We start from the raw sequence: 24,090 nt of genomic DNA, 5'->3' as shown, positions 1-24,090 counted from the left end.
GTGTTGATGTGTGTGTTTGTCTGTTTGTGTTTTTGTTTGTGTGTGTGTTGCATTGCGTGTCTGTTTTTGTGCAAGTGTGTGTCTGCAGCAGGGAAGAGCAGGGTAAGGTGCGCCATTGATCATATTTGGTAAGAATTCAGTCAGATATAGGATGGAAATATGTATCAGCTGCCAATGGAGTGTACTGACCTTCACAACTTAATACATTAAATTCTGCACTAGGACCCAAATCTGACTGAATTCTTGCCAACTATGGCCAACCACAAGTGTGACTCTGCAGTTAGGCACTGAGTAAGAAAGCCGTACTCGTCGGTTGTACATTTCAGATCTGGGGTTTAATGATTGTAGCAGTGGCTTCCTTATGAACATCACAGAGTCACTTACCCCATGACCTGTATCATATGAATCATGATCACACCTCCTGTTCATATCACACATTAAGCCAGCAATGAATATAATTAATTGATTATTTACATCCATTTAATTTCTTATATTAAAGGCAAAGCACTTTGATGTGCAGACAACAAGGTAACCCAGTGATCTAGCTTTGAGCTGTCCCTCTTGCTGAAAAAGTCACAATGGCACTACTGCCATGAAACACTATAAAAATAAAATGCCAGTTAAGATGTCACGTGATGTGGCACAAATCAAAATAAAACATTCTATAAATGACTGGCAGTGTGGTTTCAATGTTGTTCCATATTTATAGTCCCTTCCTGTGCACATTTGTTTTGCTAAGGAAAAACTGTTTGCCAAGAGAAAAAAAAAATCTTGTTTATATTCGGGACAGTTGCTAATGTGTCCCAGGACTATGGTACACAATGTTACTGAGCTTCACTTTAAGTGGAGAAACTAAAAGCACAGTGTATCTGGCAGTATGTGAATGCTTAATGGTTCTGTCCCACATTTCTGAGTTGGCTATTTTTACACGGGTGTGTTAACTTATTTATATAATTAGGCCTAAAGCTGAAAACAGCCCACAGCTTTATTATCATATATCGGCACAGGGAGATGATTTTATGATTAAGAATGACATAACTTGCCAATGCTTTTCACGGGGAATGCGCTGGGTGTTAATTTTTCCACTGTAAGAGGGGCCTTGGAGGCAGCTGCCTATTCTGGGTGACAGGAAGTCAGCATTTAAAGGGAAAACAAAAGCAAAATACTGTGAATGCTGGAAAACAAAGATAGAAATTGCTGGAAAATGTTCAGCCAGCCTGGCGCCATCTGGAGAGAGAGAGAGAAACAGAGGTAACTTGACAGAAATTGTAGGGTGGGGGGTGCGTTGGTGGTGTGGGGGTGGATCTGCATCTTTTGAATCATCCGAATCAAGGGGCCTTCATTTCACTTTGGCATTTTCTCCATGTTACCCGGAGAATAAAGTCAACCAGATCTGCGATTTTGCTGGAAATTTGCTCTGAAATGTTACTCCCAAAACTTTATTTTAGTTGCCTGATTCATTTTTGAGGTTTTGCATCAATAGGCTTGTTTAAGATATTATTTGTTGCATTGTCTATAATTTGCTACTGTGCATCCAATGGGAATCCCATTATTTGTATGAATTTTGAGATCACTGAAAGTACCCTGACACTTACTGTAGATCCATGTCAACACAGAATCGCACCTCCTTGGCATATCAGAGGAAGTATGTCTTCAGATATTGTGCTCGACACGATTATAAAAAGGAAACATGCATCCACCAGGATCATAATCACACTATAAACAATGTAAGGCAATGTCTAGACAGATAGGGCACCATACAAGTCAGCTCCATTGGAATAGTCAGGTTTATCGTAGCCTGCTGGCAGCTGCACAACTTAGACACACAAAAGATGATAGCATGGGAAGGTAGAAGGGAAGGGCAGTAGCTCACAGCCCACTGCGGAGCAAAATGGAGTTAAGGAATTGGAGATGATTTCTATGGAAGCACCTTTGCAGGAAGCAAAAGCTAGCTGTCAGTTTCCCATAGACTAGAGTTTGAGGTGACCAAAGAGGCACGTTGTGAATGATCATGATCATAGTCATAGAGATTGCAATTGATTATTTTAACCAGAGCGATCTTAGGGCAGGTTTGTATGGCCATGTTGCGGTGGAGGCAGGACGGCGAGTGTTGTGAAGCGTGGTGTACCAAATTCATTCATCTATTACCCTTGTGCTTCCTGACCAACATTGGTTCCCAATCAATCAATGTCTTGATTAAAATCCTCATCCTTGTTTTTAAATTCGTTCATCGCTTTGCCAGTCCGTTTCTCCACAAGTTCCTCCAGTCCCTCAAGTCTCTGAGATATCTTCACTGAATTAAGAATCGGCAATTTTAATTGTTCCACCACTGGGTCTGTGCTTTAAGTTTCCTCGGCCCTAAACTCTGGAATTCTCTCCCTGCACCTCTTCACCTCTCCGCCTTACTTTCCTCCTTGAGGACACTCTTTAAAACCTATTTCTTGGCTCAAGCTTTAGGTCATTTGGCCTAATATCGCTTTATGTGTCTTGGTAACGTATTTTGTTTTATATTTCTCCTGTGCAGTACCTTAAGGCATTTTATTATGTCAAAGTCGCTATGTAAATATACGTTGTTGTTGCTGTGAAACAGATTTGAGGTAGGGGTTTGTAGAAAACGCAGGCGTGAAGCTTGATGGGGCAACATTTGTGAGGGCCTGTTAGAGGACAGAGTGATTAGAATCACAGGGGCAGATTTCATGTTCCAGCTCCTGAGGCCAGAAAATACAAGGAAATCAGGTGGGAATGCGCTTATGCTTTTCAGGGAGCCTGCCCGATCCTGTATCCATTAAATTGCTCCTGCATTAATTGGTCTTCTGGCTCATCATGCTTGTTTCTTCTCTCTGCTCCAGTTGGTCTCATTTCACTGCCCTTTCCATTTTCCTTTTTCAAATATTTATCCACTTCCCTTTTAAAAGGTATTGATTCTGCTTCCATTATTGTTTTTTTACAGGGCATATCATGCCAATAATTCTCTGAAAGTAAAAAAAAACAACTAATCCTTCCCTTTATGCTTTTACTGATGTTCTTAAACTCACGTCTTATAGTTCCTACCTAGCCAACCAGTGGAAATAATTGTTCCTGATTTGCTTCGCCGAAGCCTCTCATCGTTTTAACACATCTGTATTGGGTGTTTTCTTAACTTGCCTTGTTCTAAAAGTAAAGAGCCCCACTTATTCCAGTTTATTCTCACAACCAAATGCTGTCATCCTTGGTATCATTTAGTGAACTTCACTGCCTCCTGTTTGTAGATTTTGCATTCTTCTTAAAGTAAGCACTGAAAGCCAGACATAATTAGAACTGCAGCCTAACTGATGGTTGATGTCAGTTTAGAATTACTTCTTCGCTTTTGTTCTCCTCACCCTTATAAAGTCTGGAAATGTATTTTTTGCATAGTTCATCATCTTGTTCTTCTAAAGATTTATGTCTCCAAATCTCTACAGCGCTCTGCTCCTCCAGCCTTTTCAACGTTTTACCATTTGGTGATTACTTCCTCCCTTTGTTTTTCCCCTCACAACGTTCACCTCAAATTTCTTTGCATTAAATTTCATCCGACATCCATCTGTCCAAATTAGTCACTTGTCTGTCCAACCGAGGGGGAAAACGGTTTTCTCCACAGTTCATAGTGCCGCTTATTTTTGTGCCATTGGGAAAATGATGCATTGTATCACATGACCACAATTTAGAATGTTGGTGAGCACTGGGACAAGGCAAGGTCTATTCCAGCTCGTTTAGTATGGCAGCATAGGTTGCCACCGGACTCCTCAGCAATGTTGTCAAAGTATAGCTGTCGTTGCCCCAAAGCCACCTGTGGTGGGGGGGGGGGGGGGGGGGGGGGGGGGGGGGGTTATATCGAAGGAATAGGAGGTGATCAGTTGGAGTTGAGAAGGCTCAGACAGCATTGCCAGTGGCTGTGAAGGTGACCCCCATGAACATTATTAATGCACTAACCCCTTCCAGGCTGAAGCAGGCAATATTTGCAACATCTGCTGGTTTGCCATTCATTGTTGCAGAAGGGCTGCACTGAGACTCTGTACTTAAAGAGAGCTGAATATATTCTGTTCTCTCTTGCTGGGAACAATTAGTTGAAGTGAGATTAAGGAAGATTGCAGGAAGGGCACCACGGTGGCACAGTGGTTAACAGTGCTGCCTCACAGCACCAGGGACATGGGTTCGATTCCAACTTCGGGTGACTGTGTGAAGTTTGCACAATGTTCCGTGTCTGCGTGGGTTTCCTCCAGGTGCTCCGGTTTCCTCGCACAGTCCAAAGATGTGCAGGTTAGGTGGATTGGACATGCTAAATTGCCCCTTAGTGTTCAAAGGTTAGTGGGGTAACGGGGATAGGGTGGGGAGTTGGGCCTAGGTAGGGTGTTCTTTCAGAGGGCTGTGCACACTTAATGGGCCGAATGGCCTCCTTCTGCACTGTAGGGATTCTATGGTTCTCTGTGGTGCAGTGTACACGTGGATTTGCAGGCACTGCAAGCCAGTCCAGGATGTAATGCAACTGAAAGGCCTTCATTCCCTTAACAGCTCTTAGCCACCAGATTTAAGGCGAGTAGCTGAGGAGCAGGAGGTGGAGGAGGAAGAGTTGGAAGAAGAATAATGGAGGAGGTAGCCATGCATCCTATTCCTGGCCGGGCTACTGTGATTGATTCATCCATCCCTGATACCAGTAAACTCAACCCCAATTCCATATTTACCAACACTCCCTCACTTTACCTTCCTTCTGATACTGATCATTACAGTGGCTGATTACCCACAATGGTAAAATAAAAACTAACATAAAATAAATATTCCAAATCAAATCACATCTCAACTAATCACCCTTGTGCTTTTCTTTCATGCCTCGCCTCCTATATGCCCCTGCCTGTCCCACTGCTTATGTGCACTGCTCTACCCCAGAGTCTGCACCATGGGTGTTGAGTTTAAAGGGGGAAATTGCAGTTAGCAGTGCAGGGTGACACCTTGGACAGCTTTGGGTCTAAAAGGCCTGGCTTCAGGCTGTGTCACCTTGGCTTGGGTGGTAGCAGACTGGGATGACTGGCTAATATGTGGCAGCAAGGGCACTGCAGAGAGGCATTTGTGAGAGGAAAAATGCTGTCATCCTGAGAGAAGACAGCGAATTCATACTCCAAGAGCTACTGTTACTCCTTCAGGCCATGGCTTCAACAATTCTTATAATCTGTTGAACAGATTAACAATCTCTGAGTGCTTTTGAATGCTGGTATTTCCAGCCATGGTGTCAGCTATTTGAGCTGGAATGGCACCAAGCTGAGGTTGCATTATAGAATTTGGAACTTCCTTTGTATCACCTAGATGTCGGATGTCTTCTGCTTAATGTTGCAATGGAAGCTGAGGCATTGTTCATCAGACACAGTATCATGGCTGGATCCTGAAGCATGCTAATGGTGTGGGGCAACACTTAGACACTGGAATGGCTGGGCTCCAAAGCTGTGCAAACTCTGTATCGAGTTGGTGTTGGACTCCTGCATGTCCCTTGACATTGCGAGCTTTTTTTTGTCGGCCTGCCTATGCAACAAGCATTTCATTGTGCATGCCCATCAGTCTTCTTCTAATAATCTATATTGTCACAAGTAGGCTTACATTAATACTGCAATCAAGTGACTGTGAAAAGTTCTGTGAAGTTCTGAGGCCAACCTAATTGAAGCACTCATCAAATTCCTTTGCATTAGCGTTTATATGCCTTCTGTCTCTGGTGAGCTGAAAACTACATTACCCTTGTGATGAGTGCAGGCGACTCTTGCTCAGCGAGTGCAGATTCAGCCTCTAAGGTGCCCCCTAAATTGAATGTAATGTCAGCATCTGAGTTAGTGGTTGTGAGTGCGAGAGCGAGTGGCAGTATTTCTACATCATCATTTTCTTCCTGCTTCTCCGCCTTTTGCACTTCCATCGCTGCCTGACCAGCTTGTATTTTTTAGGGCAAAGACACAAGGATACGTTTGTGTTGTAGAGGGGGAAGCAATGTTTGCACAACCTGCAGCTAATAAGTTAATACAGTATGTGGAATGATATGATCATACCCATCATTATCTTTGCTTTCAGACTGCTACTGGCAATGGCTGCTCTGTGAAGGCGAGCAGGTTCTCTTTCATGGGAGAAGCACCTGGAATGTGCCTGTCTCCTGCCTATCAGCTCTTTCAAACTCTGTGCATCACCTTGTTCTCCAAGCGACGGTGGGATTTTCTGGTCCTGTCCATTGGTGAGATCGCCTGGGCCCTCCAAAAGCCAATGGCTGGACCGCCGAGTCTCCCACGCAAGGACCCGCCACGACAGAGCCAGATAATCCTGGCCAGAGAGAGACGTGTGTGAACATGATGCAATCTGTTGTGTTGTGTGACTATCGCGGTTGAATAGTGTGTGGGTGTGAGGTTTGCAGCAATGTGGAACATGTGAGTGAAGATATAAATTTACATAATTTTGGCTTTTCTTCCCATTGTAATACTGTTATCTCTGGAGATTCCCAAGGATCAATCCTTGGCCCCCTTCTATTCACTACTCTCCATCACCAGGAAGATCATGACCTGAATCCTTGATAGCCACCTTCTCCCCTCACAGCCACCCCTCAGCAACTTGCAGCAAAAACATAACATTCAATTCCACATGTATGCCAATGCCACTCAGCCCTATGTCACCACCATCTTTCTGGACCTATTCACTTCTCTGATTTATTTATGCTCTTGTCCGACATCTGATATTGGATAATTAGAAATTTCCTACAACTCAATAGTGGTAAGACTTAAGTCATTGGCTGAATTTTATGTGCCCCTGCCAGGTGTGATTCTGGTGAAGGGGCACTTGCCCACCTCACTGCCTTCCCTGTCTAGACTTCAAACCGATGTGGACTAAGGACAAAACCCTCAAGAGACAGAGAAAAAGTCAGCCTTCAATGGAGAGAATACTCCAAAGCATTCCTAAACTGTGATACAATCATAGATGAGGATGTGTTTGAGGAAATCACCCAATTCCCCATTAAAGATGATCTTCGACTCCCACCAAGTGTGGATGAAGTTGAAGCTACCATTCAACACATGAAGAATGGAAAAGCCGTAGGACTGAAAGGGATTCCAGTGGAGATTTTCAAACTTGGAAGTGAAGGGATCACCCGTCATCTCCATCAGCTGTTCTGCAAGCAACGGTGGGATTTTCTGGTCCCGTCCATCAGTGAGATTGTCCAGTCCCTCCAAAAGCCATCAGCTGTTGCTGAAAATATGGGACAGAGAAGAAATTCCTGCCAACCTTAGGGATGCCGTCAATGGAAAGGAGACAAAGCAGTCTGTGGGAACTACCGAGGAAATTCACTGCTCCCCATCACCAGGAAAATCATGGCCCGAATCCTCGATAGCCACCTTCTCCCAGTCTCTGAAGCAATCCTTCCGGAAAGCCATTCTGGCTTCCGACCAAACCATGGAAAAGCGAACATGATTTTCATGGCTTGGCAACTTCAAGATAAATGCCAGGAGCAACACCAACTACCCTACATGGCCTTCACTGATCTGACCAAGACTTTTGAATCAGTCAATTGGGAAGTGCGATGAAAGAGCTTATCAAAGGCCAGCTAACCAGAGAAATTAATCAACATCAATCGGCTCCTCCACAACAAGATGTCAGCAACAGCCCTCACTGACAGAAATCTTCGATGTCAAGACTGACATCAAGCAAGGATGTGTCGTTGCCCCCACCCTTTTCCCATTCTCATCCCCCCCATCCTTCACCTTTTCAAGAACAAGCTTCCCAGTGTAGTGGACATCGTTTACAGGATGGATGGAAAACGTTCCGACCTCAACCTGTTGAAATGCAAGAGGAAAATGGAACTTCAGCACGTGGATGACATTGCCATCGCACTCTCTCAGAAGAGAATTTCCAAGCCATGCTTGACATCAGCGCGGAAGTGTACCGAAGAATTGGTCTCAGCCTCAACCTCAAGAACACTCAAGTCCTTTATCAACTCGCGGCAGGTAAGATCCCATCACTCCTTCCATCAAGATCAATGGAGAAACCTTCCAAAACGTGGAACATTTCCCCTGCCTGGGAAGCCACCTGTCATCTAATGCTGACATTGATGCAGAAATCCAACATCGTATCCAATCTTTGAGCTCCTCTTTCGGACGTCTAATGACAAGAGTCTTTGATGACTGTGACATTCGTACTGACACCAAGATCCTCATGTACAAGGCAGTCTTCCTTCCAACTCTTCTATATAGCTCAGAACTTTGATTATGTACAGATGCCACCTCAAGGCTCTGGAGTAGTACTATCGATACTGTCTGAGATGGATTCTTCACATCAGCTGGGAGGACCAGTGCACTGACATTAGCGTCCTTGAACAAGCCAAGAGCACTAGCATCAAGGCCATGATTACCCAAGACTAACTCCGCTGAGCCGGCTATGTGCTTAGGATGTCAGCGTTCGACTGCCGAAGCAAATCTTCTTCACCCAGCTCAAGGAAGACTCCTGAACAAGAGGACAAGGTTAGAACTTCAAAGACACCTGAATGCTTACCTCAAGAAATGCAACATAGATGTCAATGCTTGGGGGAACCTTGCTCAGAAGAGACCATGTGCACGGTGGCAGAGTGGGTAGCACTACTGCCTCAGAGTGCCAAGGAGTCAGGTTTGATTCTGACCTTGGGTTACAGTCTGTGTGGAGTCTGCATATTCTCCCAGTGTCTGCATGGGTTTCCTCCAGGAGCTCCGGATTCATCCCACAGTCCAAAGATGTGCAGGTTAGGTGGATTGGCCATGCTAAATTGGCCCTTAGTGTCCAAAAGGTTAGGTGGGGTTACGAGGATTGGGCAGGGGGGTGGGCCCGGATTGAGTGCCCTTTTGGAGGGTCGGTGCAGACTCAATGGGCCGAATGGCCTCCTTCTGCACTGTAGGTATTCTATGATACTTGGAGGAACCTCCTGATTGAAGGGACACAATACTTCGAGGAAACCCGATGGCAAGGGGAGGCCCAGAAAAGGATCCTGAGAAAGGAATACCAGCAATCTAGAGTCGAAGGACCAATCCCACCTCCCGGAAACACCTGCCAAGTGTGCGGTCGAAGATGCGGCTCTGCCAACCAACAGCGTGCGCCACGCCTGCAGATTTTGTTTTGCACGGCGTGCCACACAATGTGGTGAGAAAGGTCAGCTGAACAGCTGGTGAGCTGCATGTCAGTTTTCTCACCTCAGCCAGCATTCTGCAGAGAAAGGAAAATCCTGCCCATAATATGTTATATTTTATTATTGTCATTAACAAGGATGGTTGAGAGGTAAGAGTGTGGTGCAATGAGCGGTGTGGGAAGTTTCATGTTGAGATGGTAGAATCAGCGCCGGCCCTAGGGTTGCTGGCGCCCCGGGCAAGCTGAACTTCGGCGCCCTTGGGGGGGGGGGGGGGGGGGGGCCGAGAGGGGGGGCGGGGCCGAGGGAGGGGGCGGGGCCGAGGCCGAGGGGGGGGCGAGGCCGAGGGGGGGGGTGCCGAGAGGGGGGGCGGACCCGGGGCGGGGACCCGAGGGGAGGGCGGGGGGAGCGGACCCGAGGGGAGGTGGGGCGGGGGGGGCGGACCCGAGGGGGGGCGGGGCGGGCGGACCCGAGGCGGGGGGGGGGGGGCGGACCCGAGGCGGGGGGGGGGGAGCGGACCGAGCGAGGGGGGCGGACCGAGGGGACGGACCGGGGGGAGTGCGGCCACACTGGGGGAGTGCGGCCACCGCGCATGCGCTGGTTGGCGCCGGCCCAACTGCGCATGCGCGGGACCCGAGTCTGGCGCCCTCTAGCACATGGCGCCCCGGGCGACTGCCCGAGTTGCCGGTGCCTTGAGCCGGCCCTGGGTAGAATATGGCTTCTGAGGATACCTTCGCTGACCTTGACCACACATAGTGAGGAGTTTTCCACTCCCGTTTGCAGCAGGCATGTTTGGTAGTGTGAGCAAAACATATGGCGAGAAGGCCAAAATTCAGCTTTATATCATTGTGAATCCATTTTGCGATCGCCCACTCCACCTGTTAATGGAGGGCTGCCTTTCCTGTTGCCGCACATCGCGAAGTTAATTTCAGTACATCAGAATCTCATTATAACTCACTGGAATCATCCCCACACGCTGTATCATGAACATAGGTCGATGTTTCTCACGTAAGTGACATGCACCTGCCGACCTGCACTTCACTCAGCACTTCAAGGTTAACTTGCCTACCTTGCTTCAGGCAGTCCTTATAGTCACTAGTGCCAGGCTTCGCAGGCAGCACCACATCGCTTTTAGCGGGGCTCACAAGCAGGCCTCTACCTACCGGACGAGCAGTAAGGTGGAGTGGCTCTTCACTGGCTACGGGGGTAGGGCTTGCTTGGGAAAGGTAATTATCCCAGGGTTTGTGTGGGGGCTCCCATTTATCTGTGCAAGTGGCCTCCAACTGGTGTGGGCTGGGGAGGCAGCCTCCAGAGGAGATGGGGCCGGAAGGGGATGTGAGGGTACGTGTGAGAGAGTGAGTGGTGATGTGCCTTGAGCTGGCAGTGGGTGAGCTGCCAGTGAATGTGTGATGGGCCTATGATGTGCGGGTTTAGAGTAAAAAGATGGTTGACTTCCCCTGGCAGCATGGATGAGATCATTCATCCTCCTTTTGCACTGAACGGCTGACCTTTTCTGGACAGTGTTGGCGCTGACCATCACTACCATAACCTCCCAAGTTGGAGTGCGAGATTGCTGGACCTCCTGCAGCCTGAGCAGTGGTAGAGGACATCACAGCAGGCCTCCAAAAGGAATTCCAGTGGCTGGTCACTGAACCCGTCTTGGCTTTTGGCCCATGCCTTGAATGGAGCAGCCCTCGGCTGTAAGCATTGAGAACTGTGTGTACAGCAGCAGTTGCCACCCGGAGTGAGGGATCGGTGATGTAAATGCATGGTGGGTGATTAGAGACCACCCTCCAGCGACAGACCTTATTTCCTGTAGTTGCATAGTTTATGAAAAAATGAAATGAAAATCGCTTATTGTCATGAGTAGGCTTCAAATGAAGTTACTGTGAAAAGCCCCTAGTTGCCACATTCCGGCGCCTGTTCGGGGAGGCTGGTACGGGAATTGAACCGTGCTGCTGGCCTGCCTTGGTCGGCTTTAAAAGCCAGCAATTTAGCCCAGTGAGCTAAACAGTCCCTAATTTTGTTTTTAGGGAACAGCTGTTCCCCTTAGTTGAAGGGTCGGTTATGAGGGGACGCAAGTCCACCCCTATGAGGTGGGAAGCAGATGATGCAGCACAGAAACCAACACACGCAGCCAGTGGGGAAAACATCTTGTTCACGCAAGCTACGTGGGCTGATTCCACCCATAGAATCACAGATAATTGAATCAGAATCACAGAATCGTTACAGCGCAGAAGGAAGTTATTTGGCCCATCGTGTCTGCAGCGGCTCTCCGAATGAGCATTGTTACTTCGCCTTTTTTAATTCATTTATGGGATGTGGGCATCGCTGGCTTGGCCAGCATTTATTGCCCATCCCTAATTTCACTTGAGTGCGTGATGGTGAGCTGCCTTTTTGAACTGCTGCAGTCCCTGTGGTGTAGGTATAACCACACTGCTGTTAGAGAGGGAGTTCCAGGGTTTTGACCCAGTGAAGGAACGGCGATATATTTCCACATCAAGATGGTGAGTGACTTGGAGGGTAACATCCAGGTGGTGGTGTTCCCATGTGTCAGCTGCCCTTGTCCTTCCAGATGGTATCAGTTGTGGGTTTGGAAGGTGCTGCCTCAGGAACCTTGGTGAGTTCCTGCAGAGCGTTTTGTAGATGGCACACACTGCCACTAATGTTCATTGGTGATAGAGGGAGTGAATGTTTGTAGAAGGGATACCATTCCCCTGCCTTTTCCTATATGTTTCCATATGTTTCCATTAAAATAATCATCTACTGCCCTCTTGAATGCCTCAGCTGAACCTGCCTCCACCGCACTTCCAAGCAGTGCATTCCAAACCCAAGCCGCTTGCTGTGTGAAAATGTGTTTCTTCACACTGCATTTGCTTCTTTTGCAAATCACTTTAAATCTGTGCCCTCTTTTTCTCGATTTTTACCAAGCGAAAAGAGTTTCTCCCTATCTGCTCTGTCCAGCCTCCTCATGATTTTGGACACCTTTATCAAATCTCCTCTTAGCCTTCTTCTCTCCAAGGAGAACAGTCACAACATCTCCAATCTATCCTCAGAACTCAAATTTTTCATCCCTGGAACTAATCTTGTCAACTTCTTCTGCACTCCCTCTCACATCATTCCTATAATGTGGCACCCAGAACTGTACACAATATTACAGCTGAGCTCCAACTGATGTGTTGCAAAAGTTATTAAACATTTTTGGCACTGCTTCCAAACTTTTGGGCTTAGACTGCTGGCATTGACTAAAATGGCTATCTACTCCTACTGCCTTCACAAAGTTAATTTTCTGGAGGGCCTCCAGGTCCCCTGTGTATGGAACATATCTCTCCTGCTCTCCAGCTTTAGGCCTTTTCAGACGCTAATTATCAATGATTTGATATCGATCCACATTGGTGACAGTGGGGTGGATGTTCTGCCGTTGTTTTCCGGGCAGGTGTGATGGTCAGAGAGGGCTGAGAATTCAATAGGAGTCCCACATGGCATTTACGCCAGTGAGTATTATCCCCCAGGGGACAGTGCCAGGGACACTACTGTGAAGGACTTCCATTGGGGAAATCCGTGGAGAGTGGCTCATTCAGTGTCTGCCCCGCCAGCCTGACCCAGTAGTGGGTCCTGCCCCTTAATTATTTTTCTAAGTGTTTGAAAATACGGTGGGAAAACCCAGCAAGGTTGCTGGAGACAACATAGCACCCAGTGATTCAATTCTATTGAGTGAAAGTCGCCATAGTCCCTGCATTCCAAAGGCTGCTCCCCACTTTGAGAGCTGACTGGCAGTGATTTACTCTGAAGGTCACCACACCTCAGGCAAGGGGCAAGGTTGAGAAGGTAAAACTTTCTTGAATAATCTTGGCCAGTACAAGAATTGAACCCACGCTGATGGAGTTGTTCTGCATCACAAACCAGATATCCAGCCAGTTGAGCTAACCAGTTCTGGCATTATAAAAAGGCATGTTTTCACACTGGATACATATGAAGTCCTTGATAAATAATGACCTTTGTGAAGCACACAGTACCCCAGTCTTTATCAGAGCTAAAGATCCCGGCGTCGGGCCTCCCCAAAGGTGGCACCGGCCAGCGTGAGTCCGCGCATGCGCCGGAGCATCAGCGGTCTCTTCCGCCTCCGCCATGGTGGAGGCAGTGGTGGCGGCGCAAGAAAACGAGTGCCCCCACGGCACAGGCCCGCCTGCTGATCGGTGGGCCCCGATCGCGGGCCAGACCACCATGGGGGCACCCCCCAGGGTCCGATCGCCCCGCCCCCCTCCAGGACCCAGGGGGCCCGCTCGCGCCGCCAAACCCGCCGGCACAGAGGTAAACCACATTGGCGGGATTGGCCTGTCAGCGGCGGGACTTTGGCCCATCGCGGACCGGAGAATCGCCGCGGGGGGCACGCCGACCGGCGGGGCACGATTCCCGCTCCCGCCGATTCCCGGGTGGCGGAGAATTCTGGCTACGGCGGGGGCGGGATTTACTCCGGCCCCAGGCGATTCCCTGACCCTGTGGGTGTTCGGAGAATTCTGCCCCCTCTCTTTCTTTCCAGACATTCCAATGAGGTTCTGTATGACCTTGGCTCCCATGTATAGCTTGTGCTCCTCCATCCCATGCCATTGCTACTGACTAATACCCAATTATTCTGAGCAACTCAGTTTCAGATTTAAATATACGAACTGTCTTCCTGTCTCCTAATTTGTCTATAATGTGTTACTCAGGTATCTTACAACCTCCTCCTCAAAGCATGCAGTGCAATGTCAGAGAGGGCTGGACCACACTGTTGTGCAATAATTCACTCGTCCACCTGCGCAGACTTTTTTTCACTGTTCAGACACCTGCTCCAGCCCGAATACACCTCCCTTTTAAGTGGTGGCAGCTGGCTTTAAGTGGCACTAACTATGCGCAAACATGGGCCTTCCGATGAAGTGTGGAACTGCTCAGCAGTGCATGCCGCTAGCTTTACACAGTAATCATGCAGATTAGCAATTAGCACAACATTGGCATACTCCCTGTATCCAAAGCCATGGACCCACTTAATAACACATCATGATACCCATGCCAATTTTTGGGGCCTATCAAATTTTCTCCCCACTGTTTCTGTTGCTGCTGTGTTTTTAGCAACTGGATTGTCCTTTGCAGCTGTCTGTTCTTTGTAGTTTTGTCAACCTTTTGTCTCATTGCCTTGATCCAAGTTGGCTTACGTTACAGCAACTTTCCTCTCCATGTGTACTGCTTGCCTTGATGCTTTCTTTGGGCTATTTTGACAAGTCACATGATGGATTGGTGCACTTGGGTGCACAGTACTCAGGTTTGTGCTGTTGCAATGTATCGTTACCATTCAGTCCATTTATTCTCCTTTGGTTTACAGGAAACTGGAACACAAGACTTCGCTACGTGCTTACTTACTCTGCACCAGCTGATCGAATTAACGCCTGCTGCTTGATCCAAATGAAATAAATAATACTGAATCATTGTGTGCCAACTTGACCAGAAAAGCCAGAAGTCCAACAATAGAATTGGAAGGGAAAAAAACAGGTACATAAACACACTGGAAAAAGAGGATTCCACGCACACTATATCTGCTGCTGTCTAGTGACCCGAATCCCAAACATATTCAGTAAATAGCATTCGAAAATGTATGCAATCAGGTTTTTATTACATTTTATTTTTCTTTCTCATTTTTTACAGATTGTTTCTTACATTTTCATTTAATTTCCCACAAAATGTAGAGGACTTATACATTACAAAGAAATACATTCAGATTTTTATGGAGGCCCTTACTGTACCAACTACATGTTGCGCTTATTACCTATCATTTGACTCGTTGGAAATACTAATTTTTTCGGGGGGACATACTATTGCAACAATTAAAGTTTAACATATGGAGGTCTATTTATCAATTTTAGACAGTAAATACTGTTCTGATACTTTGGGTTTAATCTTGTGGGTGAATTGTTCAAATATCTATTTTTGTACATATTATATATGTTTTATATCAAATAATTGAGTTACAAGTGATATATTAATTTTTAAAATTGAAGCATTTTATTTTGCCTGTTCTCATGTTTTAATTTCTTTTGGAAATCTGTTCAGGGTGCTGATGGTAAATGTTCTAGCAAGAAATTTAGTTGCTTTTTTTTAACATGTTATGATTTGTTGGTGAAGGTCTTATTGTTGCATTTATCAATGCACTTCTGTCAAATCATTGTATCACTGTAATTAAAAGCATCTACCTCAGTTCAATGTATTCACTCATCTTTCTTTTATTTAAGTATCAATACATTTTTGACATAATTATTATATGTTATCGTATGGGTAAGGGATTTTGGGAACCGGTAAAAATGACGTTAATATCTATATATACGTACTACAAAATGGTCAACAGGATTGTTGATATAAAGACAAATCAAAGACTTTCTTTTTCAATTTAGAGTACCCAATTCATTTTTTTCCAGTTAAGGGGCAATTTAGTGTGGCCAATCCACCTACCCTGCGCATCATTTTGGGTTGTGGGGGTGAAACCCACACAAACACAGGGAGAATGTGCAAACCCCACACAGACGGTGACCCAGAGCCGGGATTGAACCTGGCACCTTGGTGCTGTAAGGCAGCAATGCTATCCACTGCGCCACCGTGCCGCCCTGCACAAATCAAAGACAAGAGGTCATGATCTCAAGATAAGCACTGGATACCTAAAATAGGGAGATTAAAATACTTTTTTACGCAACATTATCAGAATGTTGAGTGTATTGCTGCAAGTTAAGATCGATGCTAATTTGATTACAGCATTCAAATAGTTGAAGGATAATTGCTTGAAGAAGAATTAAGAGATAACAAAGGAAAGGCAGAAAAATGAGATTGTGTAAAATTATCCTCCAAGAAGGACCTAAATTCAGCGCAGGAAAGCAAAGCCTCTTCTTGACCGTTCTGTCACTATATTACTGTATGATAACATGTAATAACACATTTCTTTTTTCCCACCACATTTTCACTTTGTTTTGCCTTAGATGGTCTTGAAATTGATACATTTGCAATACAGCCATTTTGAATGCTCTTTCATATGATATTTATTCTATTTAGTACACAACTATACATTCATACACCTGCAATAGTGAAATCAACAAATCACTTTTACCTTTGGGGTTCAAAGTTGCCACCCATTTTGTACTCAGATAAATGTTTTTTGAGCGAACTGTTTAAAAATTGCTCCAAGGCAAATCACACAATGGGGAGTAGATACTTTACGACTGCCTGACAGGAGGCCCAGTCCATTCTGAGGGTGAGGACTCATTAGCATCAAGCTGCCTAGTTGCAGGAGGAGATGATGTCCCCTAGGATTGCCTTCTAGCTCTGTGCTGCCTCATTATTGGCCGCTCCACCTGGAGGAAGGTAGGTTGGAGGTGGAGGGTTAGTGGTGTGGGATTGAGAGGTGGGGAGGGGGAACCTGAGTGGCAGTAGCTCAGATTGGCTTTGCTAAACTTGGGGTTGTGGGAGGAAGGTGGCGGGGTGGGGGGGGGGGGGGGGGGGGTTGTGCAGTGAGAGGAAGAAATTTGGCTCCACTTGACACCACAAAAACTGCTTCCCTTTTGCTTCCTCTTTGGCTGAATCACCAGTTTATTTTGATTTGATTTATTATTGTCACATGTACAGTGAAAAGTATTGTTTTTTGCATGCTATACAGACAACGCATATCGTACATAGGGAAGGAAGGAGAGACTACAGAATGTAATGTTAGGGTATATGGGGTGGAGCGAGCATGCCACACACTCCTTTCACGATTCAGTGGCCTCATTGCGCCTGACTTGGTATCGGGGAAAAGCTGTTTGACCTCGTGAGATTTGCGATGCTCGAAATGTCTCACAAGAGTCTCAATAGAATCTTGCACGATGTCGCAAACGGGATCTCACCCTCACTCACCTTGCCCCAGATCTGCATATTTTTACAGCTCATTTAAATATGTTTGCCAGGTTCACCTGGCATTCAGGACTCAACAGCCGTGCCTGGGAGACCTTGCCAGGTTGCAGTTTAGTATGTCCTGTACTAAACATGGACTAGGCGTTACGGCATCTGGGAAGGTCTCCCAGGCCATTGGAGATCCCCGGTGGTCGGGGGCAGGGCAGGGTGCCACCCTGGCTCTTGCACTGGCACGCGGACACTCACAACCCCAGGCATTGTCAGCCTGGCAACCTAGCAGTTCCACCTGGGCACCCTGGTAGCACTGCCAGGGTACCTGATGGCACTGCATGGGTCCAGACTGGCAGTACCAAGGTGCATGGGTGCCAGAGGGAAAGCCAGGGTGCCACCCTGTCATGTCCCCGACCACCCAGGAGTCTCTAATGGCCTGGGCGACATCCCCAGGTGCCATTATGCCTGGTCCACGTTTGCGTGGACCAGTACTAAATGTCACTTTGGCGAGGTCTCCTAAGCACGGCCGTTGAGTCCTGGGTACCCGGTGAATCTGGTGAATGTATATTTAAATGAGCCATATCACTCACTTAAATACGTGGGTTTCAGATCCCAAAGTGTTTCTCAGTTACTGAATCTCGCGAGAAGTTTCGAGCGTCACAAATCTTCTCCCGAGATTCAATGGTCTCGTTTCTACACCAAGTCAGTCACGATCCAGCAGCCTCATCGCACCCGCTATCTTGACGTTTGAGCAACATCAATAAAATCCCAATTATCAGCATCTAGGTTAGCTGCGTGCCGTCTACAGGCAGCACTGAGCTGCCTATTTGCGGGATCCTGTCATAATAGAGACGGCCAGGATACCAGCATGAGAGTGGTGGTAAGTTCTTCCAATCCACTTTCATGGTGCTATTACCCTGTTTTCCGTAAGCAACACGCCTCAAAGTTCAACTCCAGATGATTTTTTTAAAGAAAAGAATGCAATTTAATTTGTTCTACCTGCTCTGCGTCAGTGATACAGAGATAATAATTGCTGACATTATTGAGTATTTGATAAATTTTGATTAGCAACCCTTAAAATTCCAACCGTGATCCCATGCCTATATCACTTTGGATTTGACAGAGAGGGTGAAAATCTGTTCAAGATGAGATCATTCACTCTTCTTAGTTATCCAATATCAAAAATCTGTACAAATGTGATCAGAGTATCAATGAGGTGATTTCTTTTTGGATCTAATCATATTAATGTTGTTTAAAAATGCTACCTGGCTCATCAATGTTTTGATTTTCCCGTCTCAATATTCTCCTCTTTCTCATACCCTTTCCTGAAGGCTCTAATTCCTCCTGGCATGCACTACCACAGGTGTGGACTCACACTGGGGAGAGTTGCACAGTGTTGACCCTCATTTCAGCGACAGTTCCACAACCATTAATTCTTCCTGGAATAATGGTTCCAAGTGAACTGAATCCACTGGATACATTTGCCATGCATGCCATTGACGTATGCTGGCTACAGTTAGTCAAATACTAACTCTCACCGGGTTACAGTTCCACACGGTGCTGACATGACCCATATTTGAGTATAGTTCCATAGGCTTTGACTTTCACTGGGGCACAGTTTCGGAGACTTACCAAGACGAAGTTTCCCAGGCAACTATGCTGGGGGAAAAGTGGAACAGACACTAATTTATGACATTGCCTAGTTCCACAGTTTCTGACTCATGCTGGGGTACAGTTTCACATGTACTAACTCATTCCTTTGTGGAGTTATTGTGGGTTTCAGATCCCAATGAGTTCCTCAGTTGCTCTCATCTATACAAGTCGTTCTTCAAATAAGAGCCAAACAAAGAGTGATGGCATCATCAAGTTCAATCCAGATCCCTATAGATGTCCACACATACTTTACAATAGGGCAATACTGGACAAAGATGAGGAGAGGAACTGCCTGTTGTCTCCTATACCAAGCCCAGTGAGTATGAAGAGAACTGAAGCATCCCCGATCACCAAGCCATGATGGGGTCTCCAAAATCAGCACCAACCAGGGATTAACTTTAAACATTGAAAGAATCAGAAGCAGCATCCAAAGAGAAAAGAAAAGTTGAAGTGTTGGGTTAGAATTTAATTTTTCAGAGATTAATGTTTATGGTCTTTATGACTCAGTCCTACCTTCAATTCGCTAAGCAGTGGAAAGAATTCAAGGTTATTCATTTGGTTCTTGTTCTTTATCTACCCCTTAGCCCTGTGAGCATTAAACATGTCACTTGACCTTTCATGAAACAGGTACTGACAATTTAAACACTGAAACAGAGCCGGGAATAGGAGAAAATATCTAATGACATTTTAAAACATTGAAACAAAATTACTAAACATTATTAATTGCACAACTAAATTTATTCCATCAGAAGTCTTCTTGTCACTCTACCTTTTGAAACTTAGAATCGTAATCCACTCCAGCTTCCCTATAATTGTGAAACTTAAATGTGAGTGCATTATTAATAAACAAAATATGAACTAGTAACATATTATTGGAAAAGAAAATGAAAAGCTGAATCACCATTTGTATGCGTATATCTATCGCAAGGTAAATTGTGTAAATTCATTATTAGCTTGATTGGAAATTATTCCAAGAATAATATTCAAATAATCAATATTCATTTTATTAATCCACAAATTCGACAGAACAAATGCAAGTTATATAACAAAACTTCCAGTCAGACCCTTGTTTGTTTGTTACGGGGACCAGTATCATGCACTCAGCTTTCGCTGCCTCGAAGCATTGAACATCTTTATGGTCTCATCAGTGCAGCAGAGGGAGCAGATGAGCAAGATAAATCGAGTCTCCCATCTGAATTTCCCCTGCCCTTGGGGAAGTATCTCACTTCCCTTCTCACATTCCACTGACTTCGACAGTTCATTGTGCACAAACCAGAGTTCCTTTCAAACTTTTCGCTGCTTTTCCTTTTTGCTGTTTTTGATATTTCTGATTTGAAGACTTTAGAAAAGAACAAATGGAATTAATTAAGCATGTTAAACATTATTGGGACGTGACACAGAAATTGAGAATAAATGGTCTTGACTTCAAAACTCGTAGCCAATTAAGGAAGAGACATTTTTACTTTTCAAACGTAGAGGTGGCCTGGCAAAGGGTCATTGCAATGCTCATGAGGGTAACAGTGCTCAGTAACAGTTGAAATATTGATGCAGCTCAGTATTTCATTTGTCACCTGTGGTATCAATGTCATACCATGTTGTCTATTTTGAAGTATTCTATCCTTATTTTGGTCCTCCTCACATTATGCCGCAGTCTTCAGCACACAGTTCAAATGATTGAGGTGATGCTACCATTTCTGTGAGAGTACAAACTGGATATTAACAAGATGGCAGCCTGTTTTACATCTCTCCCAGTTTTTATTTCCATTGGCTTCAAATCAAAAGAGGTATAATATAGGCTGCAACTCACACTCAGCCACTTTACATTATCGCACAAAGTCGACATAAGCATCATGGGCGGGATTCTCCGACCCCCCCGCCTGGTCGGAGAATCGCCGGGGGTCGGCGTCAATCCCGTCCCCGCCATGTTGGCGGGGCCGGGAATCGCGCCGGCCGGAGGGCTCCCCCCGGCGATTCTCTGGCCTGCGATGGGCCAAAGTCCCACTGCTGTCATGCTGGTCCCGCCGGCGTGGATCAAACCTACCTTACCAGCGGGACCAGGCGGCGCGAGCGGACTCCGGGGTCATGGGGGGGGCGCGGGGCAATCTGGCCCCGGGGGGTGCCCCCTCGGTGGCCTGGCCCGCGATCGGGTCCCACCGATCGGCGAGCGGGCCTGTGCCGTGGGGGCACTCTTTTCCTTCCGCCTTTGCCATGGTCTTCACGATGGCGGAGGCAGAAGTGACCCCCTCCCCTGCGCATGCGCGGGGATGACGTCAGCAGCCGCTAATGCTCCGGCGCAAGCGTGGACTTCCGCCGGCCGGCGAACTCCCTTCAGCCCCGGCTGGCGTGGCACCAAAGGTTGTTCCTGCCAGCCGGCGGAGCGCCAACCACTCTGGCGCGGGCCTAGCCCCTCAATGTTAGGGCTTGGCCCCTAAAGATGCAGAGAATTCCGCACCTTTGGGGCGGCCCGACGCCGGAGTGGTTCATGCCACTCCGACACGCCGGGACCCCCCCCGCCCCGCCGGGTAGGGTAGAACCCTGGCCATTATGTGCACAACATCAGCCTGATTTCATTCTCATTTTGCCTGCTGACCACTCCACCAAGATTGGAACTCTCACCTTTTGATGTAGTACAAACAACTCAAGTTTTTTTTAATTATTGGATGTGGATGTCGTTGGTTGGGCCAACGCTTATTGGCCGGCTGAATTGCTTGCTGCACATTTAGGAGTCAACCATATTGCTTTGGGTCTGGAGTCCCATGTGGGCCAGACCTGGTAAGGAGGGCAGAATTCCTTCCATAAAGGGCAAATGGGTTTTGTTTTCATGACAATCAACAATGTTTTCATGGTCATCATTAGATGCAGATTTTAATTAAATTCAAATTTCACTATCTACTGTGACAAAATTCAAACCCAGATTCTCAGAGCATTGCTCTGGGTCTCTGGAGGACAAGCCCAGCTGTAATATCAGTATCCCCCAGCCTCCATGTGAAGTCTTAAACCTTTTTGATCGTCACCACAGACCATGGACCAATGAGATTATAACATGTTTCTCTCCTTTCTTGAACATGTGTATTCTGTTGATCATCCTCCAATCTCCAGGTGCCATTTCTTATTTCTTTTTTTATAATAAACTTAGAGTACCCAATTCATTTTTTACAATTAAGGGGCAAATTAAACAAAAAAAAACACAATCCTTTGGGTTGTGTGGGTGAAACCCTCGCAAAGACAGGCAGAATGTGCAAACTCCACACGGACAGTGACCCAAAGCCAAGATCGAACCTGGGACCTCGATGCCATGAGGCAGCAGTGCTAACCACTACGCCACCGTGCTGCCCCACAATTTGCTTATTTCAAGACTATTGTAAATCTGTAATCAGTGGCATAAATAGCTTGTCGCTGACTTCTTGAAACAGCATCGGCCAGTTCATAAGATATAGAACAGAATTAGGCCATTTGGCCCATCGTGTATGCTATGCATTCGATCACGGCTGATCTCATCCGGGCGTGAACTTGACTGTTCTCCATAACCCTTCAACCCATTACCAATTAAAAATTTGTCTAACTCCTCTTTAAATTTAGTAAGAAGTCTTACAACACCAGGTTAAAGTCCAACAGGTTTGTTTCAAACACGAGCTTTCGGAGCACGGCTCCTTCTTCAGGTGAATGGAAAGGCTTGTTCCAGAAATGTTTATATAGACACAGTCAGAGATGCCCCGGAATGCGAGCACCTGCAGGCAATCAAATCATCAAAGATGCAGAGAGAGAGGTAACTCCAGGTTAAAGAGGTGTGAATTGTCCCAAGCCAGTTCAGTCGGTAGGCCTCTGCAAGTCCAGGCTTGTTGGTGGGGGCCGAATGTAATGCGACATGAATCCCAGATCCCGGTTGAGTCCGCATTCATGCGTGCGGAACTTAGCTATAAGTTTTTGCTCAGCAATTTTGCGTTGTCGCGTCTCCTGAAGGCCTCCTTGTAGAATGCTGACCCGGAGATCAGAGGCTGAATGTCCTTGACTGCTGAAGTGTTCCCCAACTGGAAGGGAACAGTCCTGCCTGTTGATAGTCGCACGATGCCCGTTTATTCGTTGTCGCAGTGTCTGCATGGTCTCGCCAATGTACCACGCTTCGGGACATCCTTTCCTGCAGCGTATGAGGTAGACTACATTGGTCGAGTCGCACGAGTATGCGCCGCGTACCTGGTGGGTGGTGTTTCCACGTGTAATGGTGGTGTCCATGTCGATGATCTGGCATGTCTTGCAGAGATTACCCTGGCAGGGTTTTGTGGTGTTGTGGTTGCTGTTCTGAAGGCTGGGTAATTTGCTGCAAACAATGGTTTGTTTGAGGTTGCGCGGTTGTTTGAAGGCCAGTAGTGGGGGTGTGGGGATGACCTTGGCACACCCACACCCACACCCCCACTGCTGGCCTTCAAACAACCGCGCAACCTCAAACAAACCATTGTTTGCAGCAAATTACCCAGCCTTCAGAACAGCAACCACAACACCACAAAACCCTGCCAGGGTAATCTCTGCAAGACATGCCAGATCATCGACATGGACACCACCATTACACGTGGAAACACCACCCACCAGGTACGCGGCGCATACTCGTGCGACTCGACCAATGTAGTCTACCTCATACGCTGCAGGAAAGGATGTCCCGAAGCGTGGTACATTGGCGAGACCATGCAGACACTGCGACAACGAATAAACGGGCATCGTGCGACTATCAACAGGCAGGACTGTTCCCTTCCAGTTGGGGAACACTTCAGCAGTCAAGGACATTCAGCCTCTGATCTCCGGGTCAGCATTCTACAAGGAGGCCTTCAGGAGACGCGACAACGCAAAATTGCTGAGCAAAAACTTATAGCTAAGTTCCGCACGCATGAATGCGGACTCAACCGGGATCTGGGATTCATGTCGCATTACATTCGGCCCCCACCAACAAGCCTGGACTTGCAGAGGCCTACCGACTGAACTGGCTTGGGACAATTCACACCTCTTTAACCTGGAGTTACCTCTCTCTCTGCATCTTTGATGATTTGATTGCCTGCAGGTGCTCGCATTCCGGGGCATCTCTGACTGTGTCTATATAAACATTTCTGGAACAAGCCTTTCCATTCACCTGAAGAAGGAGCCGTGCTCCGAAAGCTCGTGTTTGAAACAAACCTGTTGGACTTTAACCTGGTGTTGTAAGACTTCTTACTGTGCTCACCCCAGTCCAACGCCGGCATCTCCACATCATCTTTAAATTTACTCATTGTCCCAGCATCCGCCGTACTCTGGAGTAACAAATTCCACAGATTCACAACCCTTTGGGAGAAGTAGTTTCTCCTCAACTTGTGACCCCTTATCCTGAGACTATGACCTCTCATTCTAGAATGCCCCACAAGAGGAAGCATCCACTCCAGATCTGCTTTATCCAGACCTTT

The 24,090-nt window shown here is 46.7% G+C and overlaps 1 long non-coding RNA gene across 1 annotated transcript in view; it reads left to right on the top strand.

The window, feature by feature from the left end:
• The window catches only part of LOC119973333, a 71,915-nt gene extending 56,569 nt beyond the window's left edge, over window positions 1-15,346 (top strand). Inside the window, exon 2 of the long non-coding RNA XR_005462278.1 lies at window positions 14,478-15,346. This is a non-coding gene — a long non-coding RNA (uncharacterized LOC119973333). The remainder of the gene's footprint in view (window positions 1-14,477) is intronic.
• The last annotated feature ends 8,744 nt before the right edge of the window (window positions 15,347-24,090 follow it).

Source organism: Scyliorhinus canicula, chromosome 11 (genome assembly GCF_902713615.1).
Source record: "Scyliorhinus canicula chromosome 11, sScyCan1.1, whole genome shotgun sequence".
Classification (NCBI taxonomy): domain Eukaryota; kingdom Metazoa; phylum Chordata; class Chondrichthyes; order Carcharhiniformes; family Scyliorhinidae; genus Scyliorhinus; species Scyliorhinus canicula.
The sequence above is the reverse complement of the archived record's forward strand: the minus strand, read 5'-3'. Positions and strand labels throughout refer to the sequence as shown.